Here is a 24,722-nt window from a genome sequence, read left to right on the forward strand (position 1 = left end):
TGATGCCAACTCATCTCACTTTAATCATAATCAGTAATCATAAGTAGAATGTTAGTGGTGCCTAGCAAGTTGATCTCATCTCCCTAGTTGTTAAATTTCCTTCTCTTTATATGACTATGTCACACTTTTCTTCTCATCACATTTCCAACACATCTATCCTTTACTCTCAGCTAATGATGTTGCTTCTTATTTCTTCCAGAAAACAGAAAGTATTAAAAAAGAAATCATGCATAAAGACATACTAAAACTATCATGCTACCTGCCTCTGAATCCATATTCTTCACTCTTACTTCAGTGAGTGTACTGTCCTTGTTCCTGTATGAGATCAGTCTTTCCTTCCTGCCCTGGATTCTATCCTATCTTCTCTCCACAAAGATATTTGCACCGTCACCACTACCCCTGAATCATCGTTTTTCCCCTCTCTCTATAGAATCATTTCCCAAGAGCATAGAGATAGTCTCCTATATCTCTTTTTTTAAGAAAGAAAAGAAAAAACATCCCACTCCAACTATTGTTCCATTTATATCCCCACCTTTATCATAAATTCCTTAAATTGTTGTCTGTACTCACAATGCCCCACAGGAAATCAACCAGTAACTTTACTGGCTTCAGTTATGAAGTTATCATCTTAGTTCAAAAAAGCACCATATCTCAACAGAAGTGCTGCAAAAGCCTCTGATTGCCTTCCCGGAATCTAGTCCTTCTCTTCATAGACTGCTCCACAACACAGCTAAGGTGGTCCTTCTAAAATATGTGTCTGAGCATATCATTTCTTTACTAAAAAACCACTTCACTCAGAACAAAATCCAAATCCTTATTTGGCCTACAATGATGTAAACGTCATCACCTCCCCCTACTCCCTCTCTGTTCTCCTTCCAAACATTTTTCCTTACTTTCTCTTCCCAAGCTACTTTGGCCTCCAGCCTTAGGGCTCTTTTGCCTGAAATGCTCTGCCTCCGATTCCACGTGATTTTCCCCATACTTCTTTCAGGCCTCTGCTCAGATGTTATCTGACCATCTGGGCCTTCCTGATTTTATTATATAAGACAGTGACACTACACCCCTTCTTGGCCTTACTTTTCTCTGTTGGACTTCTCACTCCCTGGTGTATTATATAATTATCGGTTTATTTTGGGGATATTTTATCAGTCTTACTGCTAAAATTCCTACAAAAGTGCCTGACATATAAAATGTACTCTTTAAATATCTGCTAAACAAAGTATTTTTGAGAAATACCTCATAGTAAAAATTTCATAGGGTAAAATTATTTAAATATTTCATCTGTTGAGTCATGGACATGATCTTGCAAACTTGTAATAAGCTCTACTCTAGAGTGAGTTGTAATGAATTGGGGGTTTCAGTTTATTACAATTTTTAATCTATAATCTCTGATTGAAATGAAACTTTACATCAGTGTGTTTTCTAAGATTGATCATCTGTATTAATGTATAAATGATACTATATTGATAATTGTCACAAAAGACAGTTGTAAATGATTAAAAATGATGGAACATACTAACGTTTAATACAATGTAAAACCAAAATGCTTATCTGTATAAAATATAAATAATTATGACAATAAGGAACATGTTTAATGTGAAAGTTTCCCAACTCTTTCTTTTGGTCTAAATCCCTGGAAAGAGAAATCAAAAGCCACAGCTATGTTGAATGATTTTTCTATTACTCTTACAATAGCCTGTAGAAGCTGGTGCCCTTCACCTAACTAGCATCTCTTGTTCTATTGTTCTCCTGACATGGCCTGTCCTTAGCCTCAAAACTTGAGGCTGTGATGGCTAGTTACCTCTAAACGCTAACAGCCTGGGAATAATTTCATGTAACATCTGCCATAATAAAAGTCTCAATAAATTAATTTATAGCAAAACACCTTGCCCTTCAAGGATTCTACTGAATGTAGGAAATCATTATCAAAATATTTGTTCTGTTTTTTAACACGGATTAGGAACATTTGATTTGGTTTATATGTGGAGAGAAGAACCTCATAACTTTGGAGATTGATTTTAAAAATTCCCCTAATTAAATGTTCCAATCAAATGCCATAGGGTGGCCAACTGGATAAAAAAACAAGATCCACCTATATGCTGCATAAAAGAGACACACTTCAGACCTACAGACATTCACAAACTGAAAGTGAAAGGATGGAAGAAGATATTCCACGCAAATGGCAAAGAAAAGAAAGTGGGGGTAGCAATACTTATATAAGACAAAATAGACTTTAAATCAAAAACTGTAATAAGAGACAAAGACGGGCACTACATAATGATAAAGGGAACAATCCAACAAGAAAATATAACACTTGTAAATATCTACGCACCCAACATAGGAACACCTAAATATATAAAGCAATTATTAACAGACATAAGAGTAGAAATAGACAGTAACACAATAATAGTAGGGGACTTCAACACTCCACTTACACCAATGGATAGGTCATCCAAACAGAAGATAAATAAGGAAAAACTCACCTTAAAGGACACATTAGACCAGATGGATTTAGTAGATATATACAGAACACTCCATCCAAAAACCACAAAATACACATTCTTTTCAAATGCCTATGGAACATTCTCCAGGATTGATCACATATTAGGCCACAAAATAAGACTCAATAAATTTAAGAAGATCGAAATAATACCATGCATCTTTTCTGACCACAAAGGTATGAAACTGGAAATCAACTACAGAAAGAAAACCAGAAAAGCCACAAAAATGTGGAGATTGAACAAAATGCTACTCAACAATGATTGGGTCAATGAAGAAATCAAAGAAGAAAAAAAAATTCCTGGAGACAAATGAAAACACGACGCCAAAATCTGTGGGATATGGCAAAAGCAGTTCTACAAGGGAAGTTTATAGGAATTCAGGCATACCTCAACAAGGAAGAAAAATCCCAGACAGACAATCTAAAAGTGCACCTAAAGGTATTGGAAAAAGAACAACAAACAAAGCCCAAAATCAGCAGAAGGAAGGAAATAATAAAAATCCAAGCAGAAATAAACGAAATAGAGACTAAAAAAACAATAGAAAAAATTAATGAAACCCAGAGCTGGTTCTTCAAAAAGATAAACAAAATTGACAAACCCTTAGCTAGACTCACCAAGAAAAAAAGAGAGAAGGCTCAAATAAATAAAATCAGAAAAGAAAGAGGAGAGATTACAACGGACACCTCAGAAATACAAAAGATAAGAGAATACTATGAAAAGCTATACGCCAACAAATTGGATAATCTAGAAGAAATGGATAAATTCTTAGAAACATACAACCTTCCAAAACTGGACCAAGAAGATGTAGAAAATTTGAATAGACTGATCACCAGTAAGGAGATCGAAACAGCAATTAAAAACCTCCCAAAAAATAAAAGTCCAGGACAAGATGGCTTCCCTGGTGAATTCTACCAAACATTCAAAGAAGTCTTAATACCTATCCTTGTCAAACTCTTCCAAAAAATTGAAGAGGAGGGGAGGCTTCCTAACTCCTTCTACGAAGCAAACATTATCCGGATACCAAAACCAGACAAGGACAACACAAAAAAAGAAAATTACAGGCTAATATCACTGATGAACATTGATGCAAAAATCCTCAACAAAATACTAGCAAATCGAATACAACAATACATTAAAAAGATCATACATCATGATCAAGTGGGTTTCATTCCGGGGATTCAGGGAGGGTTCAACATCTGCAAGTCTATCAACGTGATACACCACATTAACAAAATGAAGAATAAAAATCACATAATCATCTCAATAGATGCAGAGAAAGCATTTGACAAGATACAGCATCCATTTATGATAAAAACTCTAAATAAATTGGGTATAGAAGGAAAATACCTCAACATAATAAAGGCCATATATGAAAAACCCACAGCAAATATCATTCTCAATGGAGAAAAACTGAAAGCTATCCCTCTAAGAACAGCAACCAGACAAGGATGCCCACTGTCACCACTCTTATTTAACGTAGTATTGGAAGTCCTAGCCAGAGCAATCAGGCAAGAAAAAGAAATAAAAGGGATCCACATTGGAAAAGAAGAAAATGAAACTGTCACTCTTTGCAGATGACATGATTTTATATCTAGAAAACCCTAAAGAGTCCACTAAAAAACTTTTAGAAATAATAAAGGAATACAGTCAAGTTGTGGGATACAAAATCAATGTACAAAAATCCGTTGCATTTCTATACACTAACAATGAAGTAGCAGAAAGAGAAATTAAGAATACAATCCCATTTACAATTGCAACAAAAAGAATAAAATACCTAGGAATAAACTTAACCAAAGAGGTGAAAGATCTGTACACCGAACCTATAAAACATTGTTGAAAGAAATCGAAGAAGACACAAAGAAATGGAAAGATATTCCGTGCTCTTGGATTGGAAGAATTAACATTGTTAAAATGTCCATACTTCCTAAAGCAACCTATAGATTCAACGCAATCCCTATCAAAGTTCCAACAACATTTTTTACAGAAATAGAACAAAGAATCCTAAAATTTATATGGAACAACAAAAGACCCCGAATAGCCAAAGGATTCCTGAGAAAAAAGAAGAAAGCTGGAGGTATCACACTCCCCGATTTCAAATTATACTACAAAGCCATAGTAACCAAAACAGCATGGTACTGGCACAAAAACAGACACACAGATCAATGGAACAAAATTGAGAGCCCAGAAGTAAACCCACACGTTTATGGACAGCTAATAGTTGACAAGGGAGCCAAGAGCATACGATGGAGAAAGGAGAGTCTCTTCAATAAATGGTGTTGGGAAAACTGGACAGCCACATGCAAAAGAATGAAAGTTGACCATTCCCTTACACCATGCACAAAAATCAACACAAAATGGATTAAAGACTTGAATGTAAGACCAAAACCATGAGACTTCTAGAAGAAAACATAGGGAGTACGCTCTATGACATTGGTCTGAGCAGCATATTTTCAAGTCCCATGTCTGCCAGGGCAAGGCAAACAAAAGAAAAAATGAACAAATGGGACCACATCAAACTAAAAAGCTTCTGCACAGCAAAGGAAACCATCAACTAAATGAAAAGACAACCTAACAATTGGGAGAAGATATTTGCAAACCACATATCAGATAAGGGGTTAATATCCAAAATATACAAAGAACTCATACAGCTCAACAACAAAAATACCAACAATCCAATTAGAAAATGGGCAAAAGATCTGAACAGAGATTTCTCCAAAGAACATATACAGATGACCAACAGGCATATGAAAAGATGCTCAACATCATTAGCTATCAGGGAAATGCAAATCAAAACTATAATGAGGTATCACCTCACTCCGGTCAGAATGGCTATAATTAACAAGACAGGAAGCAACAAATGTTGGAGAGGGTGTGGAGAGAAGGGAACCCTTGTTCACTGCTGGTGGCAGTGCAAACTGGTGCAGCCACTATGGAAAGCAGTTTGGAGTATCCTCAGAAAATTAAGGATAGATCTACCATATGATCCAGCTATTCCACTGCTGGGTATTTATCTAAAGAACTTGAAAACACAAAGGCATAAAGATACTGGCACCCCTATGTTCATTGCGGCATTATACGCAATAGCCAAGAATTGGAAGCAACCTAGGTGCCCATCAAGGGATGAATGGATAAAGAAGATGTGGTATTTATACACGATGGACTACTACTCAGCCATAAGAAATGACGAAATCCAGCCATTTGTGACAACATGGATGGACCTTGAGGGTACTATGCTGAGTGAAATAAGTCAGAGGGAGAAAGTCAAATACCATATGATCTCACTCATAAGTAGAAGATAAAAATGACGAAAAAAACCCACATAGCATTGGAGATTGGACTGGTGGTTACCATTGGGGAAGGAGGGGGGGGAGAGCAAAAGGGGTGATTAGGGTCACATGTGAGGGGATGCACTATAATCAGTGTTCGGGTGGTGAACATGATGTAATGTACCCAGAATTTGAAATATGATGTACATCCGAAAAAAATAAAAATTAAAAAAAAAAATTCCCCGAAAGGTAGGCTTTGTTCTTTTCTTTTTTTAAGATGAACTGCTTTTTAAGATTATTATTCTTAATGAACGCTCTTTATCTTCCTGGAATAAGAGGTAAAAGTCAGGTAATATATCATTTCTTTCTTTATTCCCAATGGCTAGCAAAGTATGTGTTGTATAGGGTAAGTGCTAAGTAAAACTTGAACAAATAGGAATTATCTATTTCTAAGAAAATGGATTTCCTGCATGTTTTTCAATTTTGCATTTACTTCATTTGCTATGGTGAATCCATGTAATTTATTTATATATGGATGTATGTTTCCATCTGCAGAAATTATATAAAATTCAATTACAGTACAATTTTATTTCATAGCTAGGAAGCTGAGTGATATAGTTAAATAACTTGGAAATAAATATGTATATCTTTCAAATTCTTATTGCACCTGGACTTGACTTTTTTCATTGAAAAAAATAGTGGAAAAGATTGTTTTAAACTTCTTTTCCAATGCTAAAATTTAATTACCTCAAAGTACAGAATATCTAAAAAGTTTGTCCAGTTATATAGGCTCCATTCCAGTACCTTTAAAGGTAGCCTGTTTTTTTCTCTTTCTGTCTTTGTCTTTCTGTTTCTCTCTGTCTCTCCTTCTATTCTTAACTGAATAATATTTGACAAGTTATTTAACCTCTTAGAGACTTGATTTTCTGATCTGTAAAATAGGAGTTAAGAACACCTTCTTCATAGGATTATTTTGAAGATGAATGATATAACATTGAAAACTATCTCTTTTAATTTAGTACATACAATAGAACAGTGGCTGAGTTAACTGTAAAGTTAAGAATTTATAAATAAAATTTAAATAATTTCGCTTTTAACTCAAACTTATTTTAAAGAACATCTCTAAGGCTACTAGTCAAGTAAGTAGCTATCTTGAACAGTTTGCTTTTCACAATGACTCTGTGAGCTACATACTATCATTTAACCCATTTTTCAGATGAGAAAAGTGAGTCTCTAAGAGGTCAAGCAATTTGCCAATAGTAATCAACTAAGTGTCCAGAACTGACCTTTGAATCCAGGTCTCTCAGATGTACCAACTCATGTTCTTTCAACAAACTTTTACTAAACTACACAATAACAATACTATTAGAGGAAGACTTGAAAGTCTATCCATCTACTTATTCATCAATCTATCTATCTATCTACCCACCTATCATCTATCTATCCAACCATCCATCCATCCATTTATTCATCTATCTATTTAACTATTTCCATATCTTTCTATCTATCACAAATGCTGTTATTTGAGTTCCTCTGCTCTGATTTGTGTTGTTTAAAGGAACTCAGACAAATCTTGCTTTCTCTTGCTCTCTACAAAACCTATCTTTCAACCATGTTACCTTACAGCAAAATCATATATAGAATGTTGGAGTGTGACTATTAATATTTTTTCATTTTATATCTCTGTGATGATCCAAATCCCCCATCATCTCAACCCCAGCCCCAAATCTTTCTTGGAGTAGGAAAAATGTCACATTCAGGAAAATGCAAAAGAGAAATTATGCCAAGGTATCTCTAAATATTACCCCACTTGCAAGTAACTATTTATTACATCTTAGTTTTCTAGGTTTAAATTCAGAACCACCATGGTTGGTCAACAGTCCCATCTAATTCTGATTAGCTTTTCCCATTTTGACAATCATAGGTTTCTCTCTGTCCCAATTATTGCATTCCAGAGAATAATTTTGTTTTTCCTCAGCACTAAGGTCCATGCTATATATGTTGGCACCATTGTTTTGAGAGGTAAAAATTAGATGCAGTTCTGGAAGCAATAAATTCTAAGCAGAAGTCTAACAGGAAGATTACTCTTTTGAGTGCATTATGGTCCCTTTCTTTGTCTTCTTACTGTTCCCAGTCCTAGAGCTATGGATGTGAAAAACAATGATAAATTCTAAAAGCTACATCCTACATTCTGTTTCCCACATTTAACCATTTAACTCTTTTGTTATATATTGGTTACAACCATGTTCTTTAATTGTTAATGTGATATTTTTTAGTACACACTATGAAAATGCATCAGTTTGGTCATTGAAGCACTCATTTATTTTCAGCTGTCTAACATTCATTACTATCCTCCCAGATGCTCAATTTTATATCCATTTTTATCTTCTGCATTCATTTTCAATATAACGAATATAGGCAATAATAATTTCAGACAATTAGCATCTCAGTAGCTTCAAACAAATTACCCCCACTGCAGTTTACATGTTGATCTTTATTTTCAAATATTCAGAAGAGATTCCTGAATATTAATACTTCTTTGTTTTTAACTTTGGCAAAAAAAAATTATTTGGGAAAATGTTAGAAAGAACTCTTTTTTTTTTTTTTTTTAAGATTTTATTTTTTCCTTTTTCTCCCCAAAGCCCCCCAGTACATAGTTGCATATTTCTCGTGGGTTCCTCTAGCTGTGGCATGTGGGACGCCGCCTCAGCGTGGTCCGATGAGCAGTGCCATGTCCGCGCCCAGGATTCGAACCAACGAAACACCGGGACGCCTGCAGCGGAGCGCGCGAACTTAACCACTCGGCCAGGGGGCCAGCCCCGAAAGAACTCTTATCTAGAAATTAGCAGGCCTGACTTTGCTTCTGGTCTGAAAATAACTAAATACGAAGACTTAGGAAAGAAACAAATTCCATGAAACTCTGTTTTCTTGTCTCTAATGTGAGAAGGTTGAATTATATAGTCCTAAAATTCTTTTCTGTTCTCTTATTTCATGTTCTTTCTGCTTATTATGATTATTTATCCAAATAAAAGTATAATTTAAACAAAAGTATAATTGTGAACAAAGGCTTTAAATAAACCTAAGTGTAATTCATTGGCCCGTTAATTTATTCAATAAGCATCTGTTGAACATGTTACATGTTACATGTTAATTGCAGATATTCCCTCCTGGGTATAGAGTAGAATGAGTGACAGTTCCTGTCACGAAGAAGCCTGAATATATTTACATAGTGCAACTAGAGAGCACTTTTATGGTACTAAACCAGAAATAAATTAATCACCAAATTAATTTAAAAAAAAGGTTTTCTTGATGATGTTTTAAGCCAACAAGAGCAAAGCATTTTTTAAATTTATTTTATTTTGTTTTTTATTTCTATGTATTTACTTTTATTACAGTAATGGTGGATTATAACATTATATAACTTTCAGGTGTACATCGTAATATATTTCTAGTTCTATGTAGATTACATCATGTTCACCACCCAAAGACCTATTAGAATCCGTCACCTCATCCATAAGCCTTATCATCCCTTTCTCCCTCCACCCTCCCTCCCATACCTCTGGTAACACCAATCCAATCTCCGTTGCTATGTGTCTGTTTGTTGTTGCTGTCATCTTCTACTCATGAGTGAGATCATACGGAATTTGACTTTCTCTCTCTAACTTACTTCACTCAGCAAAATACCCTCAAGGCCCATCCATGTTGTCATAAATGACTGGATTTCATCATTTCTTATGGCTGAGTAGTATTCCATTGTGTATATATACCACATCTTCTTTATCCATTCCACCCTTGATGGGCACATAGGTTGCTTCCAAGTCTTGGCTGTTGTGAATAATGATGCAATGAACATAGAGGTGCCTATATCTTTATGCATTTGTGTTTTCAAGTTCTTTGGATAAATACCCAGCAGTGGAATAGCTGAATCATATGGTAGCTCTATTCTTAATTTTCTGAGGAAACTCCATACTGCTTTCCATAGTGGCTACACCGTTTACACTCCTACGAGCAGTGTAGCAGGGTTCCCTTCCCTCCACATCCTCTCCACACTTGTTGTTTCCTGTCTTGTTAATTATAGCCATTCTGACCAGGTGAGATGATGTCTCACTGTGGTTTTGATTTACATTTCCCTGATAGTTAATGACGTTGAACATCTTTTCATATGCCTCTTGGCCATCCGTATATCCTCTTTGGAGAAATCTCTATTCAGATCTTTTGCCAATTGTTTAATTGGGTTCTCAGTTTTTTTGTTGTTGAATTGTACAAGTTCTTTGCATATTTTGGATATTCACTCCATATCAGATATATGGTTTGCAAATATCTTCTCCCAATTGTTAAGTTGTCTTTTCATTTGGTTGATGGTTTCCTTTGCTGTGCAGAAGATTTTAGTTTGATGGAGTCCCATTTGTTTATTTTTTCTATTGTTTCTCTTGCCTGGTAAGGCATGGTATTTGAAAAAATGCTGCTCAGACCAATGTCAAAGAGCGTACTGCCTATGTTTCTTCTAGAAGTTTCATGGTTTCAAAGGCTTAGTTTGAAATAAGCTAAGAAAATATTTTCATATTTTGTTTGATTGATCAACTAATGTGTTCACTTGACAATTGTTTATTATTTTCATACTGCGTGACAAATACAATACCAAATGTTCATAGACAAAACATAAAAAAAAAATCATTGCCTGTGGACTTGCTCTTTCTAGAATCTTTGCATGACTCGCTCCCATGCTTCATTCAGCACTGCAGAATTAGCTCCCTGAAGACAGGATGAAGTAGGTGAGGGAAAGAGGAGAGTCAAGGATGACTCTTAGAATTTCTTGCCAGAGCAAATTGGTGATGATAATGACAATTTCTGACATGTGGAAGACTGGAGGATTTTCAGAGTTGCAAGGAGGAAATCAAGACTTTTCTTTTTTGTTTTACATTTGAGAAGCCAGTTATATGTGAAAGTGAATATGTGGAAGTAGCAGTCGGATGTATGAGTCTGAAGGCTTGGGAACCAATTGAAACTGGAGATATAAATTTGAGATTATTTAGCAGATAGATGGTATATAAAGTCATGAGGCTTTAATGAAATAACCTGGGGAGTTAAAATTGTCAGAGAAAAGAAAAATTTTACATTATCCTGCGAGTTGAGACAACAAGGAATGTGTTAGGAATTTATATAGATAATACGTTTTAGGAAAAAACTGATTTGTTTATATGCTTGAGTCTGAATTGAAAGCTAATTTTATTTTATAAATCTTTCTTATTGCTAAGCTTCCTGGCATAGGATGGAAACTATTTCAAATAGCTGGAAAACAATTTTGGGGAGAAAAATAAGAATTAGCGCAGAACTTGTAGTAAGGAAAAAAAGAAAGGAATTTATAGGATCAGCAGTATCTTTGCCATTTGAATTTAAGTGAATATCTCAAGCAGTTAGTTTCTTTCAGATTATATTTTCCTTTAGACAATAACTCATGACATATTTCTATTTGAAAATGAACAGTGTTAAGATTTTCTTCTCTTTTTGCAATCAACAGGAAGGAAAAGAGTTACTGAGAAATGAATTGTGTTTTATAGAAGTTTGAAATATTATCTAATTTGTTGAGTTGGATGGAATATATACTTCTATATCTGTACTATTGAAGTGCAGAAGATGAAGAAATATAAGTTAAGTTGCAGAGAATGTCTACACATGCATCCATCTTCACTGAAATAATCACATTTTCCTACTGGCAACTGGGACTTGTGGCAATGGGAACTGTGTGTGATACTTCTTGAGAACAATAGACTTGCAGAATTTTTCACAACCAATGTTACACTGTACACCTAAGGTATTATTAAATATCTAGTGCCACAGTTCAAATTCCCATTATGCCGGAGCATTGTCCTTTTCTTTAATGATAGTTTTATATTTAGGATTTTTATTCTGCCTTAAAAAAAGACATAGAATCATATCTAGATATTCTCAAACTCTTTAACAACCATAAATTGTCAATTAGGACTAAAAATCACTTTATAACTACTAGACTGCCAGAAGTTGAAAAGTTGGATATTGTCAGATGCTGTCTGCAATAGGCTTTGCTCTTGCAAATGTAAATAATAGTCATATTTGAGGAGCAGTGTCTCAGCAATTCTTTTGCTAAATATTCCAGATAAATTATTTCAGAGATCCACAAAGAGACATATGCCTACATGTTCACTGCAGCTTTACTCAGAGCATCAGTGAGTGGGAGGTAACATGGGTGTTCTTCACTGGGAGAGGAAATAGGTAAAAATGTGGCAGATGCAAGTGGTAGATACAAGCATTGGAGCAACTAGAAGCAACAAATCAGCTGTACAAAAAGCAATAAGCATAGCTCTTAAAGCATAGTATTCAGCAGGAAAAAAGTAAGAAACAATGAGATGTATAACACAATACAGCTTACTTAGAAATACATGTACATAAGCATTTTGTAAAACACACAAAATGCATAGGAAATGCAATTATGTAGTTGCTTCTTGTTGGGGAAGGGGAAAGGCTGGAGAAGGAGAAGGATCCTTGGACAGATTAAAGATAATAATCTCTTACAAACTGTGGTACAGAGCATTAAAAACAGCACTGAGAGTCATAAACACATAGATGTTATTTGAACTCAGGGAACTTGAACTTCTCTACGTAAGAGCGTATAGATAAAGAAGAGGAACAGTGTACCTATATAACTGTGTAATATGGCTAATATTTAGATAGAGGACAGAGAATATGCAGCAAAGGAGACTGAGGAATAAATATGGAGCTATCAATAATTCCTGATACTTACATAATCCTTACTGTGCTAATGATAGTTCTGACTCCTTACCGTGGTTAAATTATTTAATCCTGAACACTGTAAGTTAGCTAACATTATCCTAAACATCATCCCCAGTTTATAGATTTGGGGAACTGAGACAAAGAAAATTTTTCTGAAGTCACACAATGAGTGGCAAAATTGAGCTTCAAACTCAAGAAGCTTTTCTCCAGAGCTGAAAGATCCAACCACTACACTATGCTGTCTCACTACTTATAGAGCAAAACCAGTGGTTGGAGTCATGAACAAGAAAGTTTCCAAATCAAGGCAGTGGCCGGTTGGCTTATGCGTCATCTGTAGTAAGGTGAGAAGAGTTAAGAGAAGCAGAGAATACAGTTAAATCACTGACCTGGTAATTTTGTCGAGTTCCTACCCCTGGAACTTCTTCACAGCCTGGTCGTCATTCCTACTTTATTAAATGTTGAGTGACAGGCACCAGCTCTAAGGTTGTCTATCAAATTCTAAGTGAATTCATAAATAGGGGAATAGAAAATTAGAGTGAAAAGAAAAGAGAGAGGAAATAGGAAAAGATGATGCAAATTAGAACAGTTAGGATTCTTGAACAGGAGACTAAACCACAATGCTGAGGAAAGGCAAAAAAGGCTAGAGATCTCAATAAATTCTGAGGAGAAACTGATGTTAAAGGAGCTCAAATGCCCTGATTTTGAATGAAATTAAAAGCTGAGCCCAGAGCCACTCAGTATCTGCTGAAGGCGTCATAGCATAGCATCATGGAAAATACCAGATATGACTATTGCTGATTCTTAGTTATCAAAGAAAGATACAATTATGTGCAGTAAACTTTAAAATACATGTCATAAGGTCTTCTGTCAAAAACCAAGTAGACTGACCTTCAGAAGCAACAGGGGATGTCAAGTGTCCCAACACAACATTCTCCACTGAAATCACGTTGGATAATGAAGGTGTCATAATGAGTAATTATAGATTGCAATGATATGCTATGGATAGAACATGACTTCTGCATGCATGGTGCAGATTTCTTCAATGTTCAGAAATCATCATTCAAGGTAGTCTTGATAGAAGCCAGGAAAAAAATGAAAAGATATTAGAAAAGTTATTTAATATATAATAGGATAGAATGTACCCATAATTTGTAAAACAATGTTATCCAAACACAGCAATAAAGGGAAAATAATCATAATTTATACTTAAACCTGAATAAGGCTGTATGCAGATAAGTTTCTAATTTGTTTATCAAGTGGTTTTGTTATGTTCAATTTAGGTCATATTGTTAAAAAGATTGTGATGCTCTTAAAAGAAGGGTCATATCATAAATGCAAATTTACCAGTATAAAAAAAAAGAAGGTAGATCTGATTAATTGCAGGCTTCAGCCAGGGAAAAATACAAATTAATAAACTAAGGAATAAATTAATAATCTCCTGATTGAGGAGAAGGAAGGATGACCTATAGAATATATGTAGGCACAAATAGACTCCATGGCAATGAGTACTAATTTTGATACTCACTGATAGAAAACACTTCATATGGAAGAGAAGGAGGTGCTTTCAGGTTAGGATTTATATAGAATAGGGATTAAGAGATGTGTTGGCTCTGGAGTCAGACTTCTTGGCTCTGAATCACAGCTCTCCAACTTATTAGGATGCTTTCTCTTTTACACCTCAGTTCTTTTCCGTAAATTCAGAATAATAGCACTTACCTTGTCAGGTTATTGTGAATACTAAAATATCTACTCTCTGTGAAGCACGTACAACAATACCCAGCAGGTAACTATATTATTTTAACAGCAAAGACAGAGAATAAGTTAGATGATGAACAATTTCTTCTGCTTTCATTATTGAAATGTAGACTTATACTATTATCTCTATCATTTGGATGGTTTATATTACACATACTTCACACGAGCACATATCATCTTTATTCCTTTACATATATATATCCCAGAACTAAAACATAACCCTCTTGAAGGGTAACTTCAAAAGTCAAGGGGATTCTGGGGTCCAGCCGGGTGGCACAGTGGTTAAATGTGCACGTTCCGCTTTGCAGCCCAGGGTTCACTGGTGCGGATCCCAGGTGCAGACATGGCACCATTTGGCATGCCGTGCTGTGGCAGGCGTCTCACATATAAAGTAGAGGAAGATGGGCACGGATGTTAGCTCAGGGCCAGTCTTCCTCAGCCAAAATAGAGGATTGGTAGCAGATGTTAGCTCAGGGCTAATCTTCCTCCAAAAAAAACAGTTAAGGGGATTCTGAAAAACTAGACAGGTTGCAAAGGGGAAAAATCCACAAAAACAATGAGTAGATCCAGAACAGGCAAATGAAGTGAAAACTACAAAATCAGACATAAGTCACACACACAAGGCAAACTGTAAGCAGGGCTATATGATGTTAGACATAATACTTTAAAATCCAGTCCCAGAATGTTGGGTGTTGCTAAATCCTTTCTGCAGATGATCAGATTGGTCCTGGAGACCACGACTGAGCTGACTCTGCAGGTCTAGCTTGAGTTTCCCTAAAGACAGAAAGAAGATAAATAAAGGACAGGACATTCGTAAACAATACTTGGTCTTGATAACAATAGTCTTGTTATTTATTAACTTAGTTTTACATAGAATGGTAATGACATCACATAAATCATAATTGTCAAGATTGAAAACATTTTTTCTTACGTCAATCCCAATGACATAGATTTCTCAAAAGATCCCATTATTGTAAGTGTTTTAAGCAGCTGTAAATATACTAATAAAAGGAGACATCTAGGGAATCTCAAGAGACCATAAAAAGAAACTTAATTGCAGTTGTTACTCATCCGTGTTTTAGTGGGAAATTACTGCCTGCGTGATGAAACCATCAATCACAAGTTCAAAAACTATAACTTAGGTGTTAGAAATTTTGAAAACTTCTCCTATTAACTGTTAGGGAATAATGAGAAATTATGTGTTGCAAAGTCATAGTCAGTGAATTTGGAAAAAAGATCTAAGCTAAAATCCAGCTCTAAGTTGATTGCGATCAAGTCATTTAAACTTCACCTCAATTTCTTTTTCTGTAAAAGAAGATGAGTCAAACATGCTCTGCCTTCTACAGAGCTGTGAGAGTCAAATCGAGGAGGGTGTAGGTAAAATGCGTCAATTGTAGAATGTCCTATAGATGCAAGTTATTATTGTTATATAACTGACCTCAATCTCATTCTGGGATAATCTGTTGTAATTTATAGGCCTGAATAATTAATGTTTTCTCTTGGCCAATGGACTTTTATTACTCTCCTAGAATAGGGTGACTCAAAAAGAATAAATTATTTATAAAGTGTGCTATCCAATATCTAGTTTATATATTCACATGTTTTTAAACACACTTGTAAAAGAACTATCACAGTTGTTTACATAATTTTACAAATCTTCGTTGTTTATTCCTCATATCACACTGCATGCATCAACCCTGCGGTCTAATTCATCCCAGACTGACAGGAGCATGTCACTGTTATTGGGTGAAGTGATATGCCATGTCATTAACCATCCAATCCAAGATAATTTTGATAGTGAAAGATAGCATTTAAAATAATTAAAATGCTATTTTAAAAATATTTATTTTAGTTATCAATGATTGTTTTATTATTTCAGCATACTTATAAAACACTTGTATCCAAAATTACTTTTTTTTTTTAAAGATTGGCAGCTGAGCTAACAACCATTGCCAATCTTCTTTTTTTGTTTTTCTGCTTTACCTTCCCAACCCCCCGTACATAGTTGTATATCTCAGTTGCAGGTCCTTCTAGTTGTGGGATGTAGGACACTGCCTCAACGTGGCCTGAAGAGCAGTGCCATGTCTGCGCCCAGGATCCAAACCCTGGGCCACCGCAGCGGAGCACACGAACTTAACCACTCAGCCACAGAGCCAACCCCCAAAATTACTTCTAAAACATTAAAATCTTTTCAAAAATGGTACTATCGTACATTCTTATTTATATGAAAGCAAAATTTATAATAATTCTTTATATTTATTTTCTGATCATTCAAAAATATAAGAAAAATGATTATTCTTGGTACATAGTCATGTACTTTAATCATTTTCTTAGCCATAGATTTCTCTAATACTAACTATATTACAGATATTTTTCTGAAAAAATACTTTTTTTTCAAATATGGTCTATTATCATTCGTCTCTCTATATTTCATGGTCTAATTATTTCTTTATAAAATTGGCAGCAATATTCCTCAAACTTTCATTTTACGGCTAATTGACTTTTCTGTTGATCATGACGTTTTAATCAGTAAAACATTTTCAAGATACTGACATATTTCATAAACTCAGGAAAGATTCTGCTAAATCAAGGAAATCTTGTCTCATATTTTCCGTGTTAAAAATATGTGAATATCCCAGCTTTAACATTTTCATAGGTACGTATTTTCGCCTCCAACGTAGTCCCTTGCTTTGACAAATTATTTTATGAGCGTTACATGCACACTCTGGTCCATCTCCTACTATTTGTTCAAATTGGACTCCAGGAAGTTTGTATATTTCCAAAAACAATGAATATGAAAGAATATTTCCTCATGAGAAGAATTTATCTCTAAATAAGCTTTGATTATTTGTTTGTTTTACCAATTGGATGTGTGAAAAAAATAGAATTATTTAAAAAAATTTTTTAATTGCCAAAATTTATTGACTTTGCATTTTTGTGAATTATACTATTATGAGTATTAGTGATGGTCATAATGCCAATAATGATGTATCATATATTATTATTTGTACAGTAGCCCTCCCTTATCCACAGTTTTGCTTTTTGAGTTTTCAGTTACCCATGGTCAGCCGCAGCCAGAAAATAACACTATGTCACAATGCCTCCATCATTCACCTTGCTTCATCTCATCACGCGGGCGCTGTGTGACCTGACATGGTGACGAGAAGAAAGGTGAAAACAGTACAATAAGATATTTTGAGATAGAGAGACCACATTCATGTAACTTTTATTACAGTATGTTGTTATAATTGTTCTATTTTAGTACTATTGTTGATCTCCTATTGTATTTAATTTATAAGTTAAACTTTATCATAGATATGTGTGTACAGAAAAAAACATAGTGTATATAGAGTTTGGTACTATCCTCAGTTTCAGGCATTCCCTGAGGGTCTTGGAATGTATTCCCTGTGGATAAGGGAGGACCACTGTAGTAACAATAGATTATTTGAGGATTCTATGAGACAATTCAGGTTAAGTGATTAGCACAGCTCTTGTTCCATAGAAAGAGCTTAATACTTTAGCTGCAATTGTTATTTCTCTAGTGAATTGTCTGTTTAGTTCCTTTTTCCAATTTTCAATCAGTGTGTTTATTCTTTTTTATTACTTTATGAATTCTGTATATATGTTAAACTCATTAAGCTTTGTTACATATGTTACATTTTTTTTCAGTTTACCATTTTCTTTTAACTTCATATACTGTGTGATTTGGGTATTTCGGGGATAGTAGGACTGAATGCACACTTTATTTAGCTACTAGGTAAATTTGCATTTCTTCAGGTATAGTCCTGAATTTAAACCTTAGAAGTTGAAAGTAAGAAAAGATGAAATGAATCTCATCTTTGCCTGAGAAATTTTATACTTAACTCTATGTTGTAGTTAAGTAATAAACAATCAAACAAACAAACAAATCTAAAGAAAAAAAGGCTCATTTTCAATTTTAATTAAAGTAAAATCTTAAAAATGAAAAATTGACTGCTCTAAGATTTGTCATGGTTTTAATAAGAGACTTGCCTTGAGCTCAGGATAACATGTGGAAAAGCAGGATTATTCAGTGAAACTAATCTCATGTTTCTTTTATATAAAGGCAAATCCAAAATCAATTCTGCTTTAACAGAATTAATGTGGGATCAGGACTACACATAAATGCTGAATCAACATTCAGATAACAAACTATATTGGAGACATTCTTAATGCAGATTGACAGTCACTAGATGAATGTGACATGATTGATCCTAGTTCTTGTTCTAATAATTATTCATTCATTCATGTCCAAATGATTTCCAAGAAAAAACCTCTTCTCCTCCTTCCTTCTATTTTTAAATTATCTCCACTCTCCTAAAGTTCAAATTTCCAGTTTTAATATATGAAGTACAACTCCTAGAAACCTGAAAGTCCTGAGAAATTTGATAATTTAATTACATGACAAACTCCTTGGGAAAGAAGCAAACTAAAAATGATTAATAGTGGGGAATGTTATTTTGAAGATATTCTATGGAGGATTTTGTACGTGAACTTGAAATTTTTTTGTTCCAAATCTGAAAGATTAATTTAGCTTTTGTTTTAAAACTATATTAATTTTGTTTGTCTTAAAATTTCTTCTTTCTGTCTCTTAAAGCTACTCTTTCATTTCTGGTTTTATTGTTACCACAACTTCCTAACTTCAAACACGTATTACTTTAATCGTCTTCCAAAAATGTTATTGTTTTTAATTTGTCACTCATAGGGCTATAGAACTTTTACTTCAATAGAAAAATGATCTCTGAGCTTGTCACGAGTGAAAAAATGTGCCAAATGCGTTGACTGGTACCCTATGAGTTTCCAGAGGACGCGCTTCTCCCTTGGCCAACACTGTTGAAGCTGACCAGTTACTTTCTGCATATCTGTTCGTTGTACCACTCACAGACTCTTGACAATCAACTTCATGGGCTTTAGCCAGTCTAAACTTGGTCTTACCTGATTTTATCTTCTTTGGTTATAGGGAAAACTTTTTTTTTTTCTTGTAAAGTTAGTCAGTATTGTCTGGCCCAGCATTTGTTCTGGAAAGAATATGCCTTACAATTCTTTACATTTTCTTACTCCACTCCCAGGAAAGAAGAATTACTTATCCAATTAAGATTCAGAAAATCTCACCCTCTCTTTCTTTTCTTTCCCCTCTTGCTCTTTTTCTGTCTCCTATCTTTCCACCTGAAAAACTGGTGGTTCAGCTGTTATTTCTTCTGTAAGATTTGTACTTCACATTTTGATCCCTTCTAGAGGTAAATCTGGAAGCCCGTTTTTCTATTTGTTCTGAGTATTGGAACTCGAAGCACGGGAGATAATGATTCTAAGTAGAGTATGTCTTGTCTATAGATGCAAAATCTCCTTTGCTTGGATTGTCCAAAGTTCAATAATTTAATAATTTATGAGATTATAAGAATACTATGGCCTATATCTAAGTCAAAATTTCCAATCCAGTCTTTATTCATATTAATTTGTTGGTATTAATACTAATACTTTGATATCCTTCTCTTTTTCTTTATTTTTTTTCTGAGGAAGACTGGCCCAGAGCTAACATCCGTGCCCATCTTCCTCTACTTTATATGTGGGATGCCTGCCACAGCATGGCTTGCCAAGCAGTGTCATATCCACACCTGGGATCTGAACTACCGAACCCTGGGCTGCCGAAGTGGAATGTGCACACTTAACCACTACACCACCAGGCTGGCCACTGATATCCTTCTCTTTGACTCACTGTTTGATTTCTCAATTGATTCTGAACTTAGAGGAGAGGCGTATGGAAAATTATTACTAGTAAACCCAAACACAGGAAAATAACCCCCAATCCAACAGGTTTGTAGCCCTGACCACCATGTTAGCATATCTTCTTGACCCTAGCCACAGCTGATTGGATTTAAACATTTTGACTCATAAGTGGGCTTAGCAGATTCTATGTCTTCAGAATTTAAAATTTGTACCGAGATATTCACTATCTCCATGTAACTATAAAGTGACCAGTATCTGGCCTGCCCTGCCCTGTAGGAAGAAGAGTAGAAGGATATAAAACATATGAAGAAGAAAGAAAATAAATCAAACCAGAGCAGAGATAATATACTGAAAGACTTTCCATGACTTGGCTTCAAGGTTTAGTTTGAGTTGAATTTTTAACCTTGGATTCCTAGTATCTCTATATAGTCATTGAGTTAGGTTTAGGTGTCTTAAAACAAATAATTTATTATAGAAATAATTCTGCCTGTAGCCGACGCTAATATCTAGTTAACTCAATGCAAATTTCCAAGCTCTTTTTTCCTTCTCTGCCTCCACTATAGGTAAAGTTAAATATTCACTTCCCCAGCTTTCCTGGAAGTTATACATTAAAGATGTCTAAATCTACTTTGGGCTTCTATCAAAGTTTTGTTTTTCTCCTAATAATAACTGAGAGAACAGGTACCAAACATTCCCTACAACTGGCTTGAGTATTTTCTAGAACTCATCATCCCAAGGGAAATTACTCATTAGTAATTAGGTACAGAGGGCAAGGAGAAATATTGGGTCAGATAACGTGAGTCCATATATGATATTCTGTACTTGTTATAAACTTTGATTTCAAGGTTGCTTTAGTAAGGTAGTGTTTGTCTCATAGTGCTCAATTATACTGATTCAAAAGATGAAATTGCAATTTGACATTGCCATTATGAAAACTGTGGTTCTGGGGAGTATAAAGGTTTCAGGAGTAGAGCTTAAATCACTGTCACTGGGACCAGTGTTTAATTAGTTTTAGATATCTTCTCTACTTAAGACTGATATATTAACTTGCTTGAGCTTCATTTTTCATTACCAAAGGCCCAGACTGATTAACTTGTTCTATGATCTGTGTAATCAATTGTTTATCATGAATTGAACCAACAGCTGCAGAACGCAGTTGGAAATAACCCAGGAGCAAAGGAAGACATGATTTCAGGAAGAGGAAAACAAAATGTAAGGAATGAAGCCAACTAAAATATAAGTTATGCAAAGATGAGTTTAAAGGTGTCTCTTGTGTGCCGCTTCTTATGTGTTAACAAGAGTTAGTCACAGCCCTCAGGTCCTAAAGCAAAAACACTGACACAATGTAGGAAGTAAATTATCTGTGAGCATAATTGAAAAGTTTGAGCTCCTATTTCTACTCTAAAAACTTTAATTATGTTATCAGAACAAATTATGATGTTCTTGATAGGGTTTTTATTGCTGTTGTTCTAATTGTATACATCTGTTAAACTCAAGGACATTTATTAGGTTCATGTATGAAGTAAAACTCTCTTTACTTTTTGATACATATATTAAAAAATGCCTATTACATAGATTTATGTCTTATTAATCCTCTCAACCAAATTGTGTTATTAATTATAATGACTAAAATTGTTAATGAGCAGTGTGAGCTATAAATATTGCATTCTATAATAATAAATATTTATTTGTTATTTATTTATTTTAAATTACTTGGTTAAATTTAACACTAAGATAAACTATGTTTTCACAAAAATACTTTCATATTTCATTTTAAAACTATGAGCTTTCAAAAAGAACATAGCATGGAATGAATGAAATGGATCAAATTTAATTTTTATCATAATGCAAATTTAAATTATTTTCTTCATTTTGCTTTTGATTGATTTTATATCCTTCTTTTCACCAGATTTGAATCTAATGAAAAATTTTTCCACATCACTGTCCACCTCGGCATCTGCTTCTGGAGAACCCAATTTGTGACAATATCCTATATGTAAATCAGATAAAACTCATTTTATAGGATTCTCTTCTAAACAGTGTTTGTTCTATTAATTTAGCCTATTTCATTTTTCTTTCTTGATATAACTTTAATGACTAGGAGAAAGAATAAAGTTACTTTATATAAAATGATTGATCTTATTAGCTTTAGCAGTTTCATTTAAGAAAATTAATAATATGTCTTCCTGAACAGCTCATTGACTGTCTCCACTATATCAATTCATTTTCTCAGGAAAAATGAGAAAGTGAGATCAGAATGTGGATATGTTTCAATAGATGGAGCTATGGATCAAAAGGGAGAAGCAATGTGCTTTCAAACTTTCCCAAATTTGCTTTATTGTTTGTTTGTTTCTTTCTCTTTACCTATGTATCTATCTATCTATGTATCTATCATCTATCTATCTTTCTTTTGGGGAGGAAAGAGGGAAGACAGTATTAGAATCTTTTTAAAAGAAAATATTAAACATTTTAATTTTCTTTTTATAATTTCAAGGTCAGTTTTAGTCAGCATTTTTTAATTGTCCACATCTTTATTACCTTTAAGAATGTGCAAATTCACTACACCATTCCGAAGTGAACGTTAATTGCAAGTATTTCATTACAGGTAATATTTTAAGCTGCAGAATGTAATTTCATTTTTGTTTCGAAGTTAGAGGTAAACGTAATCAGAAAGCAGTAATATGTTCATTCATCCACATATTCTTTGGATATTGATCCAGGTCCATTGTCCAAAGATAATCTGGTACATGTGGAAGATACAAAGATAATTAATAAGGTCTGCCCTTCAAAGGGCTTACAAATTCCTGAGGGAGATAGACATATAAATATGTAACTACAATATGGTGTAACAACTGCTGATAAAGGAACTGTGGTGAAGAAAATCATATGTACTTGAAGGAACAACTAACTCAAACTTGTATATGAGTTAAGAGGGGTATAGAAAGAGATCAGGGAACACATCACACACACAAATACACCACACACACACACACACACACACACACACACACGCCTTGCAACGTCCAATATCACTATTGTCTAATTATATTTTCCAATTTGGCTTAGTCAATATTGTGAGCAAAATGGATATTTTAATAAATTTTGTGACTATGTAAATACTGATTCAAACAATAGTCACATAGTATACTATGTTTTCATTTCATTTCTTTAAAATGTGACGTTTCTTCTGAAGTTATTTGACGCTTTTCTTTTTGCTTTCTTATTTTTCCGCCTATTTATCAGTGTCTTTTACCTAATTGCTTTTCATAGGGTTATTTCCTCAGATATTCTCCACAGCCCCACCCCAACCTTGAAAACTTTCATCATCTAACTCCAGTTTGCCCTGGAGTTTCTAGGCTTACTACTGTTTTTCATCCAAGGACTTCCCTCATCATCGTCCTTGAAATTCCTTTATCTCCATCCTGATTGGATGCAAATTTCTGGATTTCATATTTTTTAACTGTTTTAGTTGATGCCTTCCTTTACATGGATTATATACTCTAGTTATGTAGTTTCTTAATGTAAACTTAGTTTATTGTACTTGAGTATCTGAGAATGCTATTATTCTACCCTATGACATATTAATCTCCTGATTTATGACACCAGTCCTTTATATTTGTCAATCTATACCCTCTGGGGAGCTTTTAATATCTATTCATTAATCCTAGTATTCTAAACATTTAAGAAAATGTTTAAGGAATTATGATGAAGGATTCTTTTCATTCATTCTCTTGGCTGTCTGGGTGATTTATTTATGGTTTGGCGAAAAATTCTTGTGTTGTTTACTTAATTATTGCCATCCCTCTTTTTCCTATGTTCTTAATTTCTGGGTATCCTATTGAATTGGATCAGTAGATTTTATGTGATATTTTCTAGTATTTTTCCTTTTTGTTCTGCCTTTTGAACAATTTCCTAAACTGTATCTTCTAATTCTTCTATTGATTTTTTAAAAATTTCAGTAATAATGCTTTTATTTTTAAGAACTATTTCTTATTTTTATGAACATTTATTTTTTATTACACCCCAGCGTCATTTCTCAGTTTAAATATTTCCATTTATCTCTGATATTTTTCTAAGCCTTTTTTTTCTGACCCCTTGATTGCCTCTGTTTACATTCAGTTCAGATTTTCTTTTTGATTGTTTGCGTTTGGTGTCTTATGTTAGAGGCTGTCTCAAATGTCTGATGATCTGGAAACCTCCATTCATATTTAAGATAAACCTCTTTGAAAATGGTTAGAAGCTTATGGGCATAGGTTGGGCTTTTGAACTTGTGTCTCCCCTGTGGAGGATGTGACTGGCCAAGTCATTGAGAAAACCCTATAAAAGCAGCAGGCCTGCAATCTATTGACTTAGTTTACTGAAGGCCTGGAGGGAAGAAAGAAAGGCAAGTGACCTGGTCTATTCTCCATGTCAATCTGAACTCTGAGTAAACAGACTAATTATATTTGCTAGGAGTAGGCGATTTTAACTATGAAATGTCCTTAACAGAATGCCCCTAGCTCAAGATAACCTATAGTAAATAATAACCAAGGAACAATGAAGCATTGCTCTCTGGAGGATGTCCCATGGATTACATATCTGGGACAAAATATGGAGATTTGTGTTAATTTTCATGTTCCCTCTGTGAGTGAGCCTGTGAATCTCACACGGCGGTGTTTTCTGTTCTGAACCTGTGTGTCATAGACCAAAG

Source organism: Equus asinus, chromosome 3 (genome assembly GCF_041296235.1).
Source record: "Equus asinus isolate D_3611 breed Donkey chromosome 3, EquAss-T2T_v2, whole genome shotgun sequence".
Taxonomy (NCBI): domain Eukaryota; kingdom Metazoa; phylum Chordata; class Mammalia; order Perissodactyla; family Equidae; genus Equus; species Equus asinus.